Below are 24,510 nucleotides of genomic sequence, written 5' to 3'. Positions count from 1 at the left end.
TCGAGGCATAAAGGCAGCTCCTTTTCGTGCTGTCGAAAGCAGCTTTGAAATCGACGAAGTGGTGGTGTGTGTCGATTCTCCTTTCACGGGTCTTTTCCAAGATTTGGCGCATGGTGAATATCTGGTCGGTTGTAGATTTTCCAGGTCTAAGGCCACACTGATAAGGTCCAATCAGCTTGTTGACGGTGGGCTTTAATCTTTCACACAATACGCTCGATAGAACCTTATATGCGATGTTGAGGAGGCTTATCCCACGGTAGTTGGCGCAGATTGTGGGGTCTCCTTTTTTATGGATTGGGCAGAGGACACTTAAATTCCAATCGTTGGGCATGCTTTCGCCCGACCATATTTTACAAAGAAGCTGATGCATGCTCCTTATCAGTTCTTCGCCGCCGTGTTTGAATAGCTCGGCCGGCAATCCGTCGGCCCCTGCCGCTTTGTTGTTCTTCAGGCGGGCAATTGCTATTCGAACTTCTTCATGGTCGGGTAATAGAACGTCTGCTCCATCGTCATCGATTGGGGAATCGGGTTCTCCTTCTCCTGGTGTTGTGCGTTCACTGCCATTCAGCAGGTTGGAGAAGTGTTCCCTCCATAATTTAAGTATGCTCTGGGCATCAGTGACTAGATCACCTTTGGGGGTTCTACAAGAGTATGCTCCGGTCTTGAAACCTTCTGTAAGCCGCCGCATTTTTTCGTAGAATTTTCGAGCATTACCCCTGTCGGCCAGCTTCTCAAGCTCTTCGTACTCACGCATTTCGGCCTCTTTCTTCTTCTGTCTACAAATGCGTCCCGCTTCCCTCTTCAACTCTCGGTATCTATCCCATCCCGCACGTGTAGTGGTCGATCGTAACGTTGCGAGGTAGGCAGCCTGTTTTCTCTCCGCTGCGACACGGCACTCCTCGTCGTACCAGCTGTTCTTTTGCACTTTCCGAAAACCAATGGTTTCGGTTGCAGCTGAACGTAAGGAGTTCGAAATGCCGTCCCACAGTTCCCTTATACCGAGTTGTTGACGAGTGCTCTCAGAGAGCAGGAGTGCAAGCCGAGTAGAAAATCGTTCGGCTGTCTGTTGTGATTGCAGCTTCTCGACGTCGAACCTTCCTTGTGTTTGTTGGCGTGCGTTTTTTGCCGCACAGAGGCGCGTGCGAATCTTGGCTGCAACAAGATAGTGGTCGGGGTCGATGTTAGGGCCTCGGAGCGCACGCACATCTAACACACTGGAGACGCGTCTTCCGTCTATCACAACATGAGCAACAGCCAGGTGGCCTGACGAATCTTCTTATGCTGGAATCTAGTATTACAGATAACCTTATTTCGGGCCCCGGCGAAGTCAATCAGCCTCAACCCATTTGGGAATGTTTCGTCGTGGAGGCTGAATATACTGACCGTAGTGATAAAGATACCTTCTTTGCCCACCCTGGCGTTAAAGTCGCCAAGCACGATTTTGACATCGTGTCGGGGACAGCTCTCATATTCGCGTTCCAAGCGCTCAGAGAAGGCATTTTTGGTCACCTCGTCCTTCTCTTCCGTCGGGGCGTGGGCGCAAATCAGCGATATGTTGAAGAACCTCGCTTTGATGCGGATTAAACGTTCATTCACCGGAGTGAATGATAGTACTCGGCGACGGAGTCTCTCTCCCACCAAGAATCCAACACCAAACTGAGCGCAAGTATCATATCTTTATATGGCCACTGTAGTAAATGTCACAAGGACCTACTCGTCTCTGTCCTTGTCCCGTCCATCGCATTTCTTGGACGGCGGTGATGTCAGCCTTTATTTTCGCGAAGACATCAACCAGCTGGGCAGCGGCACCTTCCCAATTCAGGGTCCGGACATTTCAGGTGCATGCCCTCAAATCGTAGTCCTTATTTCGTTTGCCATGGTCGTCATCAAAAGGGGGGTCTCTCATCCGAGGCTTGTTGCTTCCTTTCATTGGGGGTGTTTTTTTACGTGGCGGGTCCCAAACCCAGCGCACAAACCTGCGGAGGGGATGTTTCGCCTTCTCACTTTAGCTCGCCTTCAAACGGATGTTCTTAAGTTACCCAGAGGATACTTGGTCAAAGACCGGAAGTAGTGAGCTGCTTGAGTCATATGTAAAAGAATTTAGAAATACTATACTAAAATTTAAAATTTTTTGTACATTTCTTTCCAATTTGTTGCAAGGTAAGCAAAGAAAAATATGTTTCGCTATTTTTTTGCGTTCCAAATCTATTATCACGCCTCATACATTTCTAGGTTTCATTAAAGTACCTTACAAACAATCACCAATCATATGGAGCAAAGTCAGCCGAATGTCGGCGATTGGTCAAGATTTCGTCCACTTTTAACTATTTTAATATATTTACGAAGCTCGTGTCACCAACTTTGAAAAAACCATTTTGAGAACAACGCGTTTAAAGTTTGGCCTTGCACTTCCAATCACTCTAAAACGCCTTTTCAAATTTGGGTGTAACTTCGAAAATATTCACCGGAACAGTATGCAATTTTCGTCGTATTTTCGTGAATTAGGCTGAATAACAACTTGAAAATGTTGCAGCAATGGGTCGGAAAATGATCTTCAGCGATGAGTCATCCCGTAAAAGTTAGGGGTTTGTGCGGTTTTGGGCCGGCGGCGTCAATGGGCCGTACTTCTTCGGTGATGATTTTGACTCGAATAGGATGATATGGACTTGGACCAAACGTGGTTCCAACAGGACCAAAATTTTTGTTATTTCGTGTTATCTCACGAAATGGCACAGTAATTGACCGCCTCGGTCATGCGTTTTGACGCCGTTAGACTATTTTCTGTGGTGCTACGTCCAGTCTATGGTCTATGCCAACAAGCCAGCGACAATTGATGAACTTCGTACGAATATCGAACGTAAAATTGCTGCAGTATCGGCCGACTTATTCTTGAAAACCGTCGAAAATTGGGTTCAGTGTTTGATGTAGTTTTTTTTTTTTGATTTTCAAAAATGATCTTTTTGGTCTACTAGTAATTTATGATTTCTGCGATTTTTGTGCCATATGGCTGAGTCCCCAACAAACACTTCTTCCTATAGTCGTTGTTGTTATTTTTTTTTATAAAATACAATTTTTTTATTATCTTTTAAGTTATACAAAAGAAGTACGAAATATGTAAGTTAAGGATAAAATACTAAGAAATGTAGAAAGTGAAAATTAAAGGTCAACATAAAGATTTTCTTATTTTCTTACCTTGTAAAAGTACTTTCAAAACCAAATGTTCATTTAATCTTTATTGTTTAAAATAGTCCTTTTTCAAATCACCTTATTATATTTTATTATATGTAATAAGCATTTAAAATATTTTCGGATTCTTGAATATACATAAATCGCACGCGAGTTCTTTCATAGTCCTCTTCCAATTATTATATTATGACATTTTATATTCAATCGAGTTCTTTCATTTAACACCTCTATTGATAAATTGCTTCTAATTCATAAACAACAAACATTTCAAGGAGAAGCAACAACAGCTACTGTAATGTAGTAGGCATGTAACGAGTGCTTTACATCTTCGCTATGCTGTGATGAGCAAACGCAAACGAAGGTGGACAAAAACAACGGACACCTTCACCAAATGCAAACTCCACTTTATACAACAAACACAACAGCATCACCGCTGAGATGGGGAACTCTACACATTCACACTCACGCTCACGACACTTGTGCTCACAGTCACTCAAATGGAATTTTTCAATCGCGATCGGTCAGCGGTCAAATTGTGCGTGCGTTCGTGTTGCGGGAAAAATAGTAATAAACGCGTTATAAATTAATAGTGCAAGTGCTTATTAAATAATTTTGTTTAATATAAAATCTTGAGTCAGAGTTGTGCAAATTTAGTGAAAACTAAAATCAAGTGAAAAGTTAAAATAAGAGCAAAGTTGTAAGTGTTCTAGTAAAAGCAAAAAATGTGCTTAAAGTGAAATAAAATAGTGTGCACCGGTAATTTTGTTTTCTATATATGTATGCATGTTTGTGTTTATACATATGTGTTAATGGTGCTAATAGCGGAGCATATTGCATATCATTCATAAATAGTGCTTTAGTGAATTAGTGAAATAGTTTCTATTTAAATATATTTCGTAAAACGTGAAGTCAAGCGTTCGTTCTTTCAATGTTTGCCAAACGGCATTTTCTAATTTACCAACAACGTCGTTCTCATAAACAAACAAACAAATAATAACAGTCCAGGAGAATAATACATTTGTTGCTTTAAAATTTAAAGGTAAGAACAGCGTGTTTGTGAACAAATTACTTTGCATATTTTAAGGAAATTAAATCTAATTTAAGAATTCATAAATAAATGATGAAATAATCTCTTAAAATGCAAAACAAATTACTATAAAAAAAAACAAAAGATATTGAGTTTTTTATTGCTTACGACACACTACAATATATTACATATACATACATATATGTAAGTAGCATTAAATTTTCAGTTTCCGTTGGCAGATATAACCAATATATAACCATTTTATAACCAAAACTCATATTATGTTTCAATATTAGTGGTTTCTATTAACTCGTTTTTTCTTCGCCTGTAAACTTAAAAAATGTATGTTACGTTATTTTGCATTTTCGGTGACCATTTGCAAATTTGCAAATAGTTTCATTTTTAATTTCAATGTGCTGAAAAAGTTGGAATAAAATTTAAACGGGTATTTAAAATTTATTTATATTTATTTGAAGTGAGAATTTAAATTTTTCTTAAGGTAAATTATTTGGAAAGTGCCATAAAATAGATTGTTCATTGACTCGAAAAATTTGGGAAAAGTGGTATCTATTTATGCTTTAAGGGGTTATATTCACTTTAAAGTAAAGTAAGTAAACATAGTTTAATTAAATTAAAAACACATTTTTAATGCTTTTTAAGCTTAAAAGTTAAAAATAAATTTATATACTATAAGTAAGGAAGAGTTAAGTTCAGGGCAGAACCGAACATTTTATACACTTGCAACTTGCACGAATCAATGCCAGGAAATACTTTAAGGTCTAAAAGGTCAACCAGAGGATCGAAATCCAAGCTGTTATATATATATTGGGCAGTCGGAAAAGTCTTTTCGTAATATAATGAGCCAAATATGTGCCATTTTAGGCGACCACTTTTTGCCATTTTTCCGCTACAGACATTGTTCCATCAGTGTAAAATTTTTCTGGTTTCTCGGCGAAAAACTGCGGCAAGTAATTTTCACGGGCTTCTGCTTTGACCGAAACAAATAGTGGTCCGATGGTGCCAAGTCAGGACTATATGGTGGATGCATCAAAACTTCCCAGCCAAGCGCTCCCAGTTTTTGCCGAGTCATCAAAGATGTGTGTGGTCTAGCGTTGTCCTGTTGGAAAACGAATCCCTTTCTCTTGATCTGTTCTGGCCGTTTTTTTTCAATTGCTTGCTTCAATCTCATCAGCTGTTGACAGTAAAATGTAGAATCAATCGTTCGACCAAGCTGGAGCAGCTCATAGTGGATTATTCCTTTCCAATTCCACGAAACGCTTAGCATAACCTTTCGAGGCGTCAATTCTGGCTTTGCGACCATTTGTTGAGCTTCACCACGCTTGGATCATAATCTTTTTGGCACATTATTGGCGCATTTGTTCCACCTTTCCTCTCCTGTTACCATTTGCTTCAGAAATGGTTCGATTTCATTTCGTTTCAGCAAAATATCGCAGATGTTAATTCGGTCCATTAAATTTTTCACAGACAATTCATATGGTACCCAAACATCGAGCTTCTTTTTGTAGCCAGCCTTTCTTAAATAGTTCAAAACCATTTGATGTTGAATGTTAAGTTCTTTAGCGATGTCATGACAGCTTATGTGACGGTCCTGGTCAATCCTTTATATAATTTCATCGACTTCTTCAGCGATAGGTCGACCAGAGCGAGGTGCATCTTTCACATCAAAATTTCTGATCGGAAGCGAGCGAACCATTGTTGTGATACGCTAACTGATACTGCATCGTTTCCGTAAACTTCAAAAATTTTACTGGGGGCTTGCCTGGCATTCTTCCCTTTTTTATAAAAAAAATTTCAAAATATTTGGTTTGGTTAAAAGAAGCTTGAAATCTCACCTTTCCAACACTATATGATATGACAAAATGTGATTGGTAGCACTGAAGATATACGACTGCAACATCTTTTGACAAAATACGAAAATACTTTTTCGACTATCCAAGAGTTTGACTAAACAGCTAACCGCATTTATTGCTTTGAGTTTTCGCTTTTGTCAAGATTTCTAAGGAAATGTTGATTTTAAAGACACCACCATCAGCAGCTTTCGTGCAACAGTGCCAATCTCATTACATTGTGTTGGAAATAGTTACGACTTTACACCATGGCAACGCTTACTTGCACCGTTATGCGCGGCAAGCGATATCCCCTAAAAAGTGAGCGTCTTACATTGCTACGAATTTCAATTGAATCGAATGAAGCAACTACCAACTGAGGATGATATGGTTACATCCGGTGGTAATTCGAAGAGCAGTAAAAATTGCCGTTAGAAAACTTGGAGCAAATAAATAAAAAACAGAAGGAGTTGAAAAGAACACTTTTATGTTTACTATCTGCAATTTTACAAACCGAAAACGCAAACGAGCTAAGAACAACATATGTGTGTATGTGTTTTTATATACCTATGTATATGTGTATGTGTGTGTTGCCTGAGCTGGCATGTTTCCACAAGCAGCAAATATTTGCAGGAACAACAATGGTCGCTGGAACGGATGACACAGCACAGCGACATCGGCATCAACATTTTTATGATGCCACCAAGCATTGTTGAGTGCAACACTTTCATTCCGTTACATTCGTTGCAAATGCAACAGAAACCATTTCACTTTTTAAACTTTTCTCATTCTATTGCCAAGCAAGAAATACTAAAGTTTCACGTAAAAAAGTAAAAGCACCAAACAATAACAAAAACAAAGAAGAGCAAAAACAACAAAAAAACTAACAAAAAATAAAAAAATGAATGAGCGTTGAAAAAACTCTCCGCTGATAACTTGAAGAGCGTTGAGCTGGCCAAGCGGCGGCAAAGCCACGAAGAGTGAGCGACCGACCGACCACCTCATTACCATCCTTGCGGCTGCGAGCTGCGGCATTGACGACACTGACGGCACTGAATGTCATTGTCATTGCACGAGCACGACTGCGAGACCGACTGACGGCTCGGAGTAGTACGAGTACGTGTGGGCATAGCGGCAGGATAAAGTGCATTGCCGGGCCGCGACGCCAACTAAAGCAGCGCCAATGCAATACCGTGTAGTTAGGAAGCGGCACCATTGTGGTAGGACAGTGCCAGAGGGAGCACGAAGCTTAGGGGAGGTGGGTGTCAGCGCTACCAGTAGCAGTGCCAGCTGGGATGGGGCATGAATGACGATGTAAAAACAAGAAAATGTGGCGCGTCATCAGCACTTAGCGCTGGCGTAATATAGACACGCACACATAGCCGAAAACTCACACACATAAATATATATACATATGGACATACATATGTATGTATATAGAGCCTCCTGTGTAGGAAATGCGGGTTGCTGCAACCTTGCCGCTGCCGCTTGTTGTCGGCTGCATGTTGCATTTTGACATTTTGCGGCTGTAAAACAAAGACCGGAAGAAGCAGCGTAGCAGAGTAGACGAAAGAAGTTTGTGTAAAAATTACTTGCACTCGGGAGCGGTGATAAAAATCGCACTAGCGTGAATATAAAAATGCAAAGATTTTCGTTTTCGTGTTGCTGTTGTTGTCACTTTAGTTGCTGGCCAAAGTACTCTACTCCACTCGACTTGGCAAGAAAGCGGCGTAGTAGCAAATCTAAAAAAAAGTGGCAAAGTGTGGCAGTAGCAAGTGTGAAAGAGAAAAATTATACATAAAGCGCTCGTAAATTCGGAGAAAAGTTGTGAAAATGCGCTTGTGCTTTTTCTTGCATTTATATTCATGCGAATGAATGCAGTTGCCGCGCTGCCAGGAAGTTTCGCAAGTGCGTAGGCGGTGAAGGAGGTTGGTGGCGGCAGAAAATACTATGCAACTTATGAAATGCGCGAATGTAAACGATAAGGATTATGAATTGCGTAGAATTAGTAAAGCAGAATTAGGAGAATCGAAAAATTCTCAACATGAAAATAACAAAACTGGTATGAAGTAATACAAATAAAACTCTTAGCAATGGCCTGAAAAGAAAAAAAAATGGTCGACCAAAATAAGGTTGTATTTTCAGCAATATAATAGAGATTTTGGGTTACTCAAAAATTGTTAGAATGGCTTGACAAACTATAGGTACTTGTCAGAGATTAGCGAAACATAAAATTTACTCAAAACTTAAACAGCGAAAATGCAAATAAAACGCCTGAACAAATTTGTGATCTCTTCTGGGCGCGTGTTCTAAACACGAGATTTGATTATAGGTTCTTTTCTGACTTCACAAAAGATATAAAGCGTGATCCATTTCGAGGTCCTTACTTAAAAAAAAAACATAAAATTCAAATTTAATGGGTAATCATTATTACCATCCGAAAAACATGCTTTGGCATTTATTTTTTGAAGATTATTTCTTTCACGGGAGTTAAGGAATGTATTCCTTATAATAGTAACAAACATCAAAACAACCTTTTGTTTCAGTAAACAGAATGCAGAAACAACCTTGAGTTAGAACAATTGAAGTGCACTGTCACTACAACAAATAATCCTAAACAAACAAGTATCAAAACAACATTGAGTTTGAATACCACAACCTTATCTTAGAACAAAGCAATTGTATCTAAGCAAGCAATATATATATAAGCAAACCTAAACAAATAATATAATCTGTATCTTAACAAACTATCAACTAGTAATAAGTAAACATATTAGTTAGTATAAATAGAAGTAAGAACCATGTAATAAGTTAGTCTTAAGAGTATAAATAAAGAGTACACATTTCGGTGCAGCTCAAAATATATTCTTTTGACTCATTTTTACTTATGTAAAAATTAACTCGGGTTAGTCGCGGCTTCGTCTCAGACGGTAAATCTGTTAAGTCCGATTTTCGATGACTCATTCGAGCATTTCGACTGGTAACTAGCAAATGATACGTGTGTTGTTTTGGCCCAAGGTCTAATTCGAAGCGGGATTGTTCACAGAAATTTTAGCCTTTACATATCCCCACAGGAAAAAGTTTAACGCTGTGATATCACACGATTTTGGTCGCCAATCGACCGGCCCAAGCCGTGAAATTATCTGCTCACCGAAGTGTTCTCTCATTAAATACATGGATTGATGCGATGTGTTGGAAGTGGCGTCGTCTTGTTGAAACCCAGTGTCGCCGAGATCACGAGTTTCAATTTCAGGCATCAAATAGGCGGTTCTCATGGCGCAATAATGGTTACGGTTACGTTCTCAACGGCATCATTTTGGAAGAAATTTGAACCGATGATTCCAACGGCCCACAAACGCACCAAACCGTTGTTTGTTGTTTTATTGAAATGGTAGCTGTTGAATCTCTTCAGGTTGGTCTTCGTCCCAAATGCGGCAATTTTGTTTCTTTACATACTCATTGTGCCAGAAATTGGCCTCTTCGGTGAACAAAATTTGGGTCGGAAAGTCCGTTCTTCTTGAAACTTTTCGGAACTCCATAGGGCGAAGCCAAGTCGCTTGAGAAGGTGGAGTGGCTTTAGTCTTGCACAAGCTGTATTTTGTACGCTTTAAATTTAAGATCTCGACGTAAAATGCGGCAAGTCGACGCATACGTGAGTCCGAGTTGCTGCGGACGGCACCGAATCCACGGTCTTCCTGCCCACTCTCAGCTACGGCTACTAAATTTTCTTCACTGCGTGCTGGTCGCGGTCTATTCGGTCGAATATTATCCAATAATGAATGCTGGTTCTCAAGATGGGTGATGATGTACGCTCAGTAGGCCGATTATGTTGACCATAAATATAGCGAAGAGCGTGAAACACATCCATTACAGAACGTGAATTTTCGTAGTGAAGTTGAAAAATTTGTAAACAACAGCTGTCACACAAAAAAAGGCCAATTTATGGCTCAATGGGTATGTAAATAATCCGTTTGTTGAACAAAGATCAACCGGAAGAGATTCAAGTGCTGCCATTTCATTCAGAAAAACACAGTTTGGTGTGGTTTGTAGGCCGGTGGAATCATGGGATGATGATCCAAACTTTTTGAATTTTCGTTTTGGTACGGTTCTTATTTGACTAGATCGGGCCATCATTGACATCATGGATGACTAATTTGCGCATGTATACAAGTTGTCAGAGCCGTCTTTAGAAGCCAAAAGAGCAGAGTTCATAGAGTACTCTGAATACGAATTCTTTTATTACTCATGTTTTGGAATTACAAGGGAGAAACTTAAAACTACACTGTACTGAGAGTTGTCAGCAAAGCGACAGCCTGAATTATGATAAAATTGAGACGTATAGAGTAGATTAGGCGTACATCAGTTCGTATCATAGAGGAGACTTTTATATGTAAGACATTTATCACTCCCATGAAGTAATACTTAGTCAAGTGGTTCCGTTGGATAGTTTTGAGTTGGTAGTATGTTAAGTTTAGCGGTTTAAAGTTACACACTTTGGCCTTTGATGTTTTCCCTACTTAAATAAAAAGTTGCCCACAATTGAGTATTTTATACAGCTATAATATATAGTATAGTATAGGTTAGGTTAATCTGGTACGCCATTGAGCCACGCATAGCCCACTTTTGGTTCTTTGTGGTACTACTAGACTAGCGTGTCTTGCCAATGTGGAGCAAGTGCACAAGGTATGCTTAAAGTTTCTCTCCGGGCGTTTGTCGCTACCAGACAGTGACTAACTAGTATTGCGATCACACAGGTAGCTCGTTCCATGGGGTTTTGATTTTCTTTACCATGCTTCTGTTCAGACCATCGTATAGACAATGCGTGGGTTTCCCAATTATGATCTCGTTTTCGGGGATTAGCCGTACATCATTATTGGTGTATTTCATTCGTCCACTTTTTCAGTGCCCTCAATTCTCTTGTGACCTAGTAGAAGCGAAGTTGCTTGTTTCTCACAACACTTTCCACTGCTGTCCTGCTTCCCAGGGCACATCTGGCCCATATGTGATGGAAGGTTACAGCCTTGATTGCTGCTTGGCTGTCTATGTAGGTGTTGAATCTGGAATTGCCTGTTGGTGCATATGAGGCCAGCTCTGAGTCTTTCGTAATAGCAAAGACCTCAGCTTAAAATATACTGTAGTGGTTCGGCACTTAAAATGCTGACATATGCCTTACTTTGAACAGTATACCCCCAGCACCAACTCTATCCTCCATTTTCAAGCCATCTGTTTAAATGTTTTAAAATATTGCGAGCAGCTAAACCGCTAACCATCTTGAAAAGTGGGATCATGTGTGCTTGCCATTACTCCCGAGCTATACCTGAAGGTTCTATATGTAAATTCTCCTTCAGCAGGTCTGTAGGTGGCAGGTTTAGTACCAGTTCAAGAGCCGCCGTTGGTGTTGTTCTTAAAGCTCCCGTTTTGCATATCGCAGCGATCCTCTGAATCCTTTCCACACAATAGTAGTGTAGCACCAGTGTATGAGAGAGAGCGAGAGCCCCAAGGTTGTTCCGTGCATATGCCTACACGCTTATAAAAAGCATTGATAGCCTTTCTCACTCTTTCCTCCACATTGTGCTTCTACAGCAGTTTTTTGTCCAAGACAATCCCAAGGTAATTAGTGCGGTCCTTGAGAGAGAGTTTAGTTTACTATCAAACACAGAAGCCTGAACAAAGATCCTCAGAGTTATTACAAAACATTTTGTTAGTATTATCAATTATTTTCAGTAGAATATAAGTGATTTTACAGTTAATGTAATAAAGTATATTTCTTCTAAAGCTGTTCAAATTTACTCTGCAACCAGCGAAACCGAATAAAACTTTAAGCCATAAATATAAAGACGAATTAACTAATGATTTCTAATAAATAAATTAAATTTATTCGTCAATGAACAAGTATTTTATAAAACAACTTCTTATTTTTTTACAGGTAGAAATATGCACAGCATAGAAAATCTAGAATAGGTTCGGCCTTAAGCTGCCTTTAACAATACTTATGTATTACGCTACTACCAATTTGTATATTCTAGCGTTGTTATGTTGGTGAAATATTCATCAGTTTCAGATTTACTCTTTTAACATTCACTATGACCTTCACCTTCGCCCGCATACATTTTCGGCTATTCAAATTTATTTGCTGTTTATTGGTCTCTGGTGTGTTGTAATAAATCCACAATGCTAATAACAGAGTTTCAATTTAACAGTGTACGTGTATACAGAAAGGTGTTAACAGTAGTAGACATGTAATGTTATGGCACATGGAATATTGAAAAAGTTAATGACCTTTAAAACAGACCTCGTAAGGTGCACAATGAATTATGTATGTACATACATATGTGCCCATATGAAACAAAAGACTTCAGCAGCAAACTGGAAATTTCCAATACGACCAGATATTCTAGGTTAAAAAGAAACAGTATACAATTTGATGGCAGTCATATTAGTCAATCAAGGCATTCCCTGTACTGCAGAAGCATAAAATTACAGGCACTTTTGACTTGCTACATTCATTAAAACCGACTGGCAGCATTGACGAACTCCCTAAGCAACCCGCAAAAAAACAGTAAACGGAATTTTCCACAGCCACCACCACCCACTCATATCGCTTACACCCCATAAAAACATGCTTACATATGTACATACATATTTACACAAAACGCCGAATCACATTAGCAAAGCATACAACCAAAAACAAACTAAACACGAACTACCACTCCAAAAGGAAGCCGGCAAAATGTGGAAAACGCTATGCTCAAAAGAAAATGCAAAACAGCTGCTAAACGCAAACGCTCCCCACCGCACCAAACGCAGCACGAAGCAGCAAACAAACTGTTCGCTCTTTACACGAAGCAATCTTACATTAGCGAAGTTGTGGTCGAAGGTATGAAAAAGAACAATTAAGAATCAATGCTCTTAAAGAGAACTCTAATTTTATGTTACACTCCCTTAATGTTAAGTGCAAGAAACAAATTTACATCGCCAGAGCGTGAGAGCGCGCAGAAAACGAGTTGTGCTGATGAAGAATGCGATTTGGGAACTTAACCAAAAACCAGTAACAAAGGCAAACGCAACGAACGGAGGCGGGAAAAAAGGCAGAGCAAAGGAAGCCAAACACGTTTTTCTGGCCCTAACGAACACACGCGAGTATGCACGCCCCTACAAACATATAGTATAGTACATACGTACACAGACGCATGTGCCTACAGTTGTCGATGAGTATCGGGTTTTTTGAAGCGTCATTGTAACGCAAATGATATGCAGGCATATCAAAATATTTATATTTGTGGTATGTTTTTTATGGAAATGCAGAGTAAAGACAAAGCGACCAATTTTTGAAGAGCGCTGCACAGTGGTGTGTTTTGAGGAAATAGCAATTATTTTTATTTTTAATTTTTTAATTTGCTCAGTTGGAGTATATAATATTTGGTAGAGTAGGGACTAAGTAGTATGGTCAACTTAGTGCCGACAGAAGAAAATTAGAAAATAGTTAATTTTAATCCAACAGCATAGTATTTTATAAATAAAATCAGAAAAAATGCTGAAAAGATTTAAAAATTATTAGAAACCCATTTATATTTACCAAAACAAATAGTTAACATTACTCTCTTATTTTTCGTTTTAGGAAACACTTGTCGATCATTATTCTTGGCGCATAACCAGAGCGGTTCAAGGTAAGTTAAACATATTTTTGAAGTATTATAAATGATCCTAATAATAACCCACTAAGAATCGGTTTGTGTAATGCCAAATTTAAAAAATTGTTACACATCTGATAATATATATTTCTGAAAATAAAATTCAATGAATGAAACAATTTATTTTACATATGAGTTTATCTCTATGTTATAAGTCCGCACACAAGAATTCATATCAAATGAAAGAATTCTTACCAAGAGATTGACTCATATTTTCAACAGAATTCAGAGGGTGACCCGGTTTGTTTCTATTATCTAACCGGAACTTAACTAAATGTAAAAATGACGTATACTCCCTTCTAAAGTATGTTTAAATTTTTCACTGTTACTAAAAGCGGTGTGCTGTATCTAGTATGTCTATTTATGGTATCAGATTCAATAATATAAGAAAAATATAATAACTAAATCACACACCTAAAATTCACTCAGTCGTTACGAATGAAACCATACTATCTATTACAGTGAAATTATAGGTAAGGTTTGGTTAAGTAATCTGGTAGGCCAATAAGCCACGCAGAGACCAGTTTTGGTGCTTTGCGATATCAGATGGGGTTCTGTTGCTAGGTCCTTGAGAAGTAATCATCCTTTAGTATACCTGCGCTTGTCGCGAATTTTTACAAATTGTGCAACCTCACTATCGATCCACTATCCTCCACTGTATCATAGTCTTGCCAATGCGGGAGAAGTGCACAAGAGATGCTCCATTATTTCCCTGGTGTCCTGCTCAAGACATTTCCTGCAGTCTTCTCGATCTGTCAGCCCCATCCTGCCGGAGTATTCGAGTCTCCATTCTTGGCAGACAGCACTCGATGCCTTTCTGTTGAAGTATTGCCCATCATGTTACTGCCTTCATTGCTGCTTGGCACTCTACCTAGATGTTGACTCTGGAATTGCATGCAGGTGCATTAGAGGCCAGCTGTGCGGCTTTCGCAAAGACCTCAGCATGAAAAATACTGCAGTGGTTCGGCAACTTAAAAGGTTGCCTTATGCCTAACTCTGGACAGCATATTTCAGTACCAACTCCTTCGTCCAATTTCGAATAATCCGTATAAATGTTTAGAGTGTTGCGCATAGCTAACATACCTTTACGCCAGCCTTCTTTTTCTATATATGCTTTGAACCTTCTTTCCCAGTTCAAAAGTGAGTTCATGTAGTTGCCCAACCACCATTACTCACCGAGCTATGACCAAAAGCTTTTTATGTAATTTTTCCTGCAGTCAATATTTGTTCTTAAAGCCTGTTATGCACAGCGCAACGAGCCTCTGAGCCCTTTCCATTGGCTTTCAGTACGTGGACTTCCGTACGTAGAATAGATTTGGTCTTAAAATAGCTGTGAAGCATCTCTCATGCACTCTGAGAGAGGAAGAGAACCCCCAGGTTGTGCTGAGCATATAAAGCATTGCTAGCTTTTCTCACTCTTTATTCCACATTGTGCTTCCACAGCAGTTTGCTGTCCAAGACTACCTCAAAGTACTTGGTGCGGTCCTTGAGAGTGAGTTGTGTCCCATTTATCAAATGGAACCTCCATAGAAGAATTTAGTGCTTTGTTGTGAACACAAGCAGATCCGTTTTCTCCAGGTTCAATCCCAGACCCGTTTGTGATGATCAATTCTGGACTGTAGTGGTGGTCATAAAACTTCTAATGGTCTCTACATACCTACCCGTTATTAAGATGACAATGTCGTCCGCATGTGCCGCTACCTTTGGGGTTTTCCTTCCTGATGAACATTTTTAAAAAAATCGAAGGTGATTACTTAATTTTTTCCTCTTTATGACTCTACCAAGTCGAAAATCGTGGTTTTAAAAAAACTCGTTAACGCCAGCCGCGTAGCTGTTGACTCTGAAATTTGAAAGCATATTCTTGTATCTATCTGAATTCGGTTGGTTCGTCACGCTCCGAGCCAACTCAGTTATTATTGGACTGTTATTTGGAAGACTGATAGTTAGTTCATCTTAAAGACAAATTTTAGCCGCTTAAAAAGATTTAAATCAGATCCGATATTTTTGATATGAAGAAGTATTTAGCAATAATTCAATTTAGATATATGTAAAAAAAATGAAATTTAGGCGCATCAGAACTTAATGATTCGGAATAACCTGGATGTTGGAGGAATATAGGAAATATTATAAATTCTGCGCAAAATATTCATCAATATTTATTTTATGGCCTTCAGAGTAATCCCCACCAGATGTAATACGCTTACCAACGATTTTTCCAGTCCTCGAAGCACTTTCTTTAGCACTTTTTAGGATGACCTTCAGCTCTTTCTGAGAATTTTGTTTTATCCATTCGATCGACTGCAAACGGGTTCACTCCGATGATTGTTGACTTGTTTGCATGTCAAACTCATAAACACATGTCTCATCGGCAGTTATAATCCTCTCCATGAATGTGGGAATTCGGACCAAGCATGTCCAAAGGGACCTGTTTACGATACTCTTTTAAAAAAAATCAGCTTTATCGGGACGAGTTGAGTCCTTAATTATCCACCAAAATCAATCGAACAGACTCCCAAGAGATGTCGACCTCTATTGCCATCTCTCTAATGTGACGATTTTCTGGCACCATATTCTACACTTTTTAATATTTTCATCAGCTGAAGTGGTTGAAGGTCGTCCAGAACGAAGAATGTTTTCAACGATCTCACGACCGTTTTTGAAGGCTTTGTAGCACTCGTAAGCTTGTGCTTTTCGTAAAACTGAATCATCGTTAGCCTTTTCCAACACTCGCAATGATTCCGCATAATAAATTTAGTCTTAAATACGAAATTTGAGTCTTTGTCTCAAATTATTTAGTTATTATCATATTCCATCATAATATCGTCCCACAGTAACAGCATAGTAAGTAGGAAATTAATGCCTGGGCGCTTCTCTTTCACTGTTATTTCCGCTCTTAAAACGCGCCCGCAGCTAGCGCACACATATACACGCATATATGTGTGTGAGAGTATGTGCCACGGTTATATTATACATGTTCAAATTCTGTGTGTTTTAAAGAGTCTGCGTAGAGCAGCACGTTTATGAGTTTGACATAGAAGCCAGCGAAGCCTTTGACTAAATGGGGGAGCTAAAGTCGAAGTCGACGACGATGACTCAGTAGTGGAGTGAGTTGAGGGTGTACCATGTTGTTTTTGCCAGCGCTGCTACTGGTAATAAAGTGTTGACGGTGGCGGCGTACGTGCTGTGGACGAACGAAACAATGATGCCGACGTTGCTATAATTTCGTTTTAAAAACTAATAAAACAACAACACCACAACTAACTAACAACATTTTTTCCACCTTCGCGCAGCACCACACACATACACCACAACCCAACCTTAACGTCACGCTGTTGACATTACTGTTGTTACTCTCTGTTATTGGTGTTGCGCATGTTTGTGCTCCTTTATGCTCCGAAACTCTTCCTGCATTTCAACGCCAATGTACGTGTGCGCCCGAGTGTGTGTGTGCTCGCGTGTTGGTTTGTCAGTGCAAATATGTTTGCAGCAGTGGGGTTGTTTGGTTAATTCGCAAAACTTGCATTTCGTACGCCAACAGCGCCAGGCGACAGCCGACAATCGACACAGCAGCAGCAAGTCAGCGAGTCAGCGGCGCGCTGGAGTCTTCTTGTGCACAGCACAGGCAGTTCAGTTAGTGCAGTCAGTTCAGGCACAGACAAGTTTGCTCAGTCTCTGTCTCAATTGTCTGGCCAGTGTCAGTTTGGCAACGCTCGTAATAGGACGTGTGTTTTTGTGTGCGGCGGCATGGTCGGGCAATATCGTGCTCAAGCATAGCGTTGACTTTTTGATTTCGGTAAACAGAGATTTTTAGTTGATAAATTACAAGTTTTCGTTGTCGTGAGTGGGCTTGAGTTGAGTTATTCGTGGTTGGTGGAAATAAAGCGTGTGTAGAAACTAAAATATAAACTTAATGCTACGTTTGAATTGGTAGCAAGCAAACGCCATTTGCCATTGAATTTAATTTACGCTGTGCCGACAATAACGACGGTGACGACGACGACAGCACCGGAGACGCAAGCGGCAAAAGTGTTGCACGGCAGCAGTGGCGAGCGTGTTGTAAAGTGAGTGCGCTTGCTAGTTGGCCAGCAGCGAGTAACAACATTTGAAAATACATTGAAACCGGTTTGTTTGCCTTTTGGTATTTTGTTGTGTGTGTGAGCGCGTTTTTTGTTTTTTTTTGCGGCTCAAAGCAGCCAGCAGCAGCACGGTGAGCTGTTTGAACGGTTTTGTGGAAATTTCGATGACTACGCGCATATGTGTGTGTGTGTGTCACATAACGAAAGAATGCAGTCATGAAAAAGCAAGCAGCATAACAATGCGAGTACCAGAAACAATTGCTGAAAAATTCCAATGTACAAAAACATGCCACAAAGGCTGCTTATATCAAATTTCATGGTGAAAAAATTTTGTGGCGCTATAAAAATCGCATATAAAAATTAAACGGTGAATAAAAGGTTGCTGTTAATAAAAACTGAAGCGAAAAAATGTTGGAGAAAAAATTTTAATAAAAAATGTATTAATAAAAAACAGTGAAATAGAATATAAAAAATATTGAAAATAGTAATAAAAAAATTTAAAATTAAATACAAAAAATTTGAGAATAATAATAAAAAAATTAACACTAAACGGTGCTGTTCACAAAAACTTTAACGAAAAAATTTGGAAGAAAAAAAAATTGAAGAAAAAAATTTTATGAAAATAAAAAACAGTGAAAAATTAAATAAATTACAAAATTTATAAATAGAAATAAAAAAAATTGTTTATTAAATATAAAAACGGTGAATCAAAACATTGCTGTTAATAAAAACTGAAGCGAAAAAAATATTTAAAGAAAAAATTTTAATAAAAAATTGATTAAAAATAAAGAACAGTGAAACAGAATATTAAAAAAAAAATTAAAATAGATATAAAAAAGTTGAAATTAAATATAAAAATTTGAAAATATAAATAAAAAAATTAAAATTAAGTAAAAATTTAAAAATTAAAAATAAAAAAATTTAAAATTAAATATAAAAAAATTTTTAAATAGGAAAAAAAAATTTTAATTTAAATAAAATATTTACAAAAAGTAATAAAACAATTACAAAATTTTAATGGAAATTTTGGTATAAAAAGTTTTTAAAATAAAAATAAAAAAATTGAAAAAGAATATGAAAATTAAAATTTTTTTAAATAGCAAATAAACAGCTCAATATTTGTATATCGCACCTACTTAAGTCAAAAGCTATTTGTGGTCGAAAATAGTAAAATAAATAACGAAAAAATTTCAATAATAAAACTACTGTAAGTGAAACATTCGCGAAGTGTGTTTGGTATTTTGCGCTGGTGTTTAATGAAGCAAACATTTTGTGCAAGTGTTTGTTGTTGCGCGTAAATATTTGTGGCAAAGCGCGCATTACATGGCTTAACATAGCCAAAAAAGCAGGAAAACGCCAGCACAGTGGGTCAAAAATAAGCTTAAAACTGTAGCTTTTGACTGCAGCCGCGCTGAAACTTTGCGGTTTTAAGCCATTTAAAGTATACGAACATTTGGTATAAATATAGCTGTGTGTGTGACTTAACCGGATTTGCGCTAATAACTCTACATATACATACCTATATAAGAAATAAGCGAACGCACTAAAGAATTGTGTCGCAATTTATCACAGTTTAACTAATAATTTATACGGCGGCTTTGCCTATACTGCTGTGAAGTGTACAAATTGAATATAGCTGGCAAATAAATTCAATAGAATAAGCGCCGCACGCCCATGCTGTGCAGAAGAATTGCCACTTGACAGCGCGCACACACAGGCACAGGCAGGCAGGCACACAACAAACAGCGGCGCATTGGTTGCGGTGACGCTGAATAATTGAGGCGAAGCCACGCAAATAATCCTATCAGCAAGCAAGCGCGCGGTCCGGCAAGGCGCCACAGCAAGGAAGTCAACTAAGTAGCGCAGACAAGTCGGAGCACTACAAAGTCGCACGCGCGCGCTGTGTATTTGTGCCAGCAAAATAAGCAACTACAAGACGTATGTACGTAGAAGATAGAGCGCGCAGTGGGCAACTCAATCACGGAAGTAGCAAACGCGCGCGAAGCGCAAACACGCTACTTCTACTTCCGCAGCGTAGCGACGTCACACTGTATCGGTTTGCGGTCCTGTTGCGCCGCGCAAGCGAATTTAAAGGAGAAACCGAAGTGAAAAACTTTTGCAATAGCAACAACAACGTACAGCAACGCGTTGCGCCACAGGCGGCAACAAGCCAAAAAAAAAACAGAAATCAGTGTTGGCACTGCAAATACCAAGCGCATAGCAAGCGCGTAGTGGCTTGCAGCAATAAATGTCAGCGCGTTGGCCAATACGAGGTCGGGAGTCGCGTTAAAAATTCCAACTTCAAGTAACGAACCAACACACACACATATATATGTATGTATATAGCTGGTCCGGAAGCCGCGAAAACTAAACTAATTTTCAGCTTACGCAAACGCTACCAACGGCGCGCGTCAACACATTTTTCTTACTCAATGTTTCCGGTTGCCGCTGTGACCAAACATCAGCACTAACGCCACGCGCTAGCACCGCCAGCAGCTGCTAAAGGCAGCAGCGCGCACACAGCCGCAAGTTTGCAGTTTGAATTGGAGTTTGAGTTGGAAAGCGCCGTGTCCACCTTCGTGTTGTGTAGGTGGCGAAGCACATAAGTCGTTTATTTTTTAGCGTAAAACGCGCGTAAGGCAACTTGAATTTATAGTAACAAAAACGCAACGCGTTTGCAATATTTCAACGCCAACGACACTTGAAGTGCAGAGGACGCGTCACAAAAGTTCACTTTTTTTTACAAATACTAAGCGCAAACGCGCAAAGCAACTTACGCATTAGACGCGTGTGCAGTTTTTGATATAAGTAGCAGCAACTAGTGCCAAGCGTCACAAGCGCAGAACGTCGCAAAAGGTTCTCGCCTATTTTCCGTACCGCGCGCCCCAACTAATCTAACTCCTTCATGCAGCGCCGTTCGTTTCGGTCATAATGTCGTAATAACTGTCACCACTGTTTGCTTAAATGCGAACGAGCCAGTGCAAACAGCTAGCCTGAGCAGTAGCAGAGGAGCTGCCGCATGAGCGCCATCATTTAAGGACCTAATGTAGCGCATGAAAGGCAAACGCACCGAACGCAATCGTAGCGCGCAAGGCGACTTCATAAAGTATGCGAAGCTAAGCCAAGTCAGACGGCGACGGCGGCGGCCAAAAGGAAAGTCATCGTTAGTGTGGGTGCCATTGCACTTTTTTCATATTTAATTTAACGGAAATTGTGTTGAATTAGTGTGAACTATAAAGCGGGCAACTAGCGCAGGCGAAGCAGTGAGTGGATGGAATAGCAAGAAAAAAATAAATAGTGGCATAAAATATACAAGTACTTACGAGTAAAATAAAATAGTTTACTTTAGTGTTAGTTCGATGTGTGCCACCCCCCATGAACTGAGTCCATTCTGAGTTCTCAGTGCGTGCGTGTGTATGTGCAGTCCCGCTGTGTGTAAATAATAGTTATATAAAGAAACTCATACTCAAGTGCATGCAAACACACACATATATTTATATATACATACATACAAGCGTAAAGTGTCTAACGCGTAATTCCGTTCATACATACATACATACATACCGACACACTTGTAGCAACAGCGTTACAAATCGCCAGTGAAAACGCGTGTGTGTGTTAGTGCGCGCGTTAGTGAGATACTTGAAAGTTATAACCAAGTCGAGCAGACCCATTGAAGAGTTGAAGTGCGAATATCTATATACCTACAAATATATATAGTAATACTGTATACTGCGTATATCTGTCGCTCCAACAGCCGCGTTGCTGTTAGTCGGTCAGCAGTCAGTAAGGCAGTTAGCCAGCAGCGGATGCGTTTCATAATGAAAATCTAATTTATGCGCACCGGATTGAAGTGGTCATCCATCTCTCTGCAGCAGGCGATTTTTGCCAACCGTTTATTTATCACCACTTTTTATAGTTGTTGTTGCCTCTGCATCTTATACGACTCGCTTGGTATGCGACGCGACGTGACGCGTTACGTTCGATGTGGATTTGCAGGTCAGTAGGAATAAAAAGCAATTAAAATGTTATTAATATGAGTACACATGCATATGCTTCTGCAGCTGTATGTGGTGGTATATTTATGTAATTTAATATTGTTTATATATAACTATATAAATATGTATATCTGTAATAAATATTACTTTGGTGTATTAAAAAAATGTTACCCAGGGTTTTGCCAGATAGCCGCAGCGCTGAGCAGAGCTATGAAGTCACTGCTGTAAATATATATTTTCCATATAAATATATACGATTTTAAGCCATAACTGTCTTCCATTCACCACTTCTCTTTACGTTTCTTGTGAGCCCTGCAAATATGCTCGGCCCTCAGAATCATTGTGTGTCGAACAACTAGGAAGGTATCCACTTGAGTTCAATACAAGCGAATATTTGATTTATGCCAGTTGTTTGTTCGATTCGCCACTTCACAAAAATCAAAATTATGGCTAGTTCATTTAAAGTAGCACACATTTTTTGGTTTTTATATTTGACATAATTTAAAGCAGAAACATCGTCTTTATTGCCTGTCACCTTCGGAGGTTTTCCTAGTGATCGGCTTTGGGTTCAAGAAAATCCAAAATTTTCCAAAATGAATCACCAATTTTCGCAGTGTATTAAATTTTGTAAATGTACTTTCATTTTATTTATTTGTATGTTTTTTCACAAAAAGCATATGTTTATGATTTGCAAGTGGATATAATGCCTTAATGGCTCACATGGGCTTCCTCGGGTAAAAACATGATTTTTTCAACAGTTTTTTTCTCATATAAAAATGAAATATTTTTTAAGAATACAGAACTTGTACGAAAGAAAAGAAAAACCTGAAAATTGGATTTTTGGCAGACTTGAATCAACTTGAAATATAGGGTAGCCGTATTTCTAATCAAACTTGAACTTTTTTTTATTTTTAAATTGAACTTTAATGAACTAAATAAGTATGTATGTACCATTTTGGTCGATCACTTTTTGCCATTTTTCTGCTAAAGACATTATTCCATCAGTGTAAAAATTTTCTGATTTCTCGGTGAAAAACTGCGACAAGTAATTTTCACATGCTTCTCTTGAAGCCAACTTTATTCCGTCAAGGGAGTTCTGGACCGAAAGAAATGGTGGTCCGATGGTGCAAGGTCAGTGCTATATGGTGGATGCATCAAAACTTCCCAGCCAAACTCTCCCAGTTTTTGCCGACTCATCAAAGTTGTGTGTGGTCTAGACGACGCCCTTTCTGTTGATCAGTTCTGGCCGTTTTTTTCGATTGCTTGCTTCAATCTCATCAGTTGTTCACAGAAAAATGGAGAATCAATCGTTTAACCAGGCTGGAGCAGCTAGTAGTGGGTGATTCTTTCCGATCCCGTCAAACTCCCACCATAACCTTTCAAGCGTCAATCGTGGTTTTGCGACCATTCGTTGACCTTCACCACGCTTGGAGCATGATGTTTTTCGCACATTATTGTCGCATTTAATCCACTTTTCGTCTCCTGTTACCATTCTCTTCAGAAATGGTTCGATTTCATTTCGCGTCAGCAAATTTATTTAAATTTTTCACAGACAATTCATGTGGTACTTAAACATGAAGCTTCTTTTTGCAGCCAGCCTTTTTTAAATGTCTCAAAACCGTTTGATGATGAATGTTAAGTACCTTAGCGATGTCATGACAGCTTATGTGACGGTCCTGGTCAATCCTTTACATAATTTCATCGACTTTTTCAACGATAGGTCGACCAGAGCGAGGTACACCTTTCACATCGAAATTTCCATAACGAAAGCGATCGAACCATTTTTGTGCTACACTAACTGATACAGCATCGCCTCCGAAAACTTAATAAGTTTTATTGGTGGCTTGCGTGGCATTCTTCACTTTTTTATACAAAAATTTCAAAATATAGCGAATTTCTTCATTATTTTTACTCATTTTTGTACAGCTGTAACTTTTTTTCAACTTTCCTAAATTTAATTTTTTTTGGTTAAATGAAGCTTAAAATCTCACCTTTTCAACACTATACGGTATGACACAATGTGATTGATAGCATTGGAAATATACGACTGCAACGACAACTATTGACAAAATACGAAAAGACTTTTTCGACTACCAAATATTAGGACAATATTTTAGAGGTGTTGTAGACTTGAATAAGACAATAAAAAAGTCGATTTTTTGAAACCCATAAACCCATGTAACCCCTTGAACTCTGAAAATGGTATAAGAAAAAATAAATTGTTTTTTTTCTAGACTAGAATACCTCCCTGAGTTAATAAAATCAATAAGTAAATACATTTTATAAAAAAATTGTACTGTTATTTGCAAGAGTTACTTAACATTTGAAGCATCTCCAATAGTAATACTTGCCTAAAATCTGTAAAAAAAATGGAACATTAAATAGTAAAGCGGCATTTGCATATTCGCTGATATCGTATTCAGTTCAGTCACTTTGTTGTTTCTACTAAATAAACATTTTTTGACAAGATAGCGATAGTGAAATGGCGAATCGATGACAGCTATTGTGTCGTAAAAACAGCACACAATTTAGCTTCATTTATTATAACTAAGGCATAATTGACTCTCTTGCTTTACACACCATTTGTACCTTCTAAGGAATTGTATGTCTACGCTATTGAAATTATTTATGCATTGAAACACATTTAATACAGTATATATATGTATATATATATATATATTTCGA

The 24,510-nt window shown here is 38.8% G+C and overlaps 1 protein-coding gene across 4 annotated transcripts in view; it reads left to right on the top strand.

The window, feature by feature from the left end:
• LOC120773994 (homeobox protein prospero-like) overlaps positions 1-24,510 on the top strand; it is a 265,699-nt gene that overhangs the window by 5,916 nt on the left and 235,273 nt on the right. The window contains exons 1-2 of one of the 4 annotated variants that reach the window (XM_040103262.1): positions 4,033-4,225; positions 13,679-13,727. The exons of 1 other annotated variant lie outside the window; for it this stretch is intronic. The gene's annotated coding sequence lies outside the window, so the exon portion shown is untranslated. Of the gene's footprint in view, positions 1-4,032; positions 4,226-13,678; positions 13,728-17,424; positions 17,874-18,927; positions 21,827-24,510 lie in introns of those variants that run through there. 2 more of the 4 variants (XM_040103260.1, XM_040103261.1) reach the window with 2 other exon arrangements.

This window comes from Bactrocera tryoni, chromosome 4 (assembly GCF_016617805.1).
Source record: "Bactrocera tryoni isolate S06 chromosome 4, CSIRO_BtryS06_freeze2, whole genome shotgun sequence".
Taxonomy (NCBI): Eukaryota; Metazoa; Arthropoda; class Insecta; order Diptera; family Tephritidae; genus Bactrocera; species Bactrocera tryoni.
The sequence above is the reverse complement of the archived record's forward strand: the minus strand, read 5'-3'. Positions and strand labels throughout refer to the sequence as shown.